The following is a 354-nucleotide window of genomic DNA, read 5'->3' as shown; positions in this document are numbered from 1 at the left end:
GACGCTTGCAGCCAATGGAAGCCCAGGCCTCCCCAGCAACCCCTCCCCGTCTGGTTTCGTATGCACAGAGCTGCTCTCAGGTCGACCTCTGAATTTGGGAGATAGATGGATATTAATGTGTAATATGGATTTCCATACATACTGGCTCGCACGCTTCGCCCGTATGGGCGAGTGCCTGCGCCCAGGCAGGAGCCGCACTCCTGTGAAGCCAAGGGGAAAGGGAAGGAGCAGGCTTTGCCGATGCTGGCTCCAAGTTTTGCTCCTTTCTTGTCACACGCACCGCTATAAAACAGCCCGGCGGTCCTGATGTTTATTATACCTAGGCTGAAACGGTGTCCAGATGAAGCTTTTACT

Source organism: Nestor notabilis, unplaced genomic scaffold (genome assembly GCF_000696875.1).
Source record: "Nestor notabilis isolate BGI_N333 unplaced genomic scaffold, ASM69687v1 scaffold17604, whole genome shotgun sequence".
Taxonomy (NCBI): domain Eukaryota; kingdom Metazoa; phylum Chordata; class Aves; order Psittaciformes; family Psittacidae; genus Nestor; species Nestor notabilis.
This window is presented reverse-complemented; position numbering follows the sequence as displayed.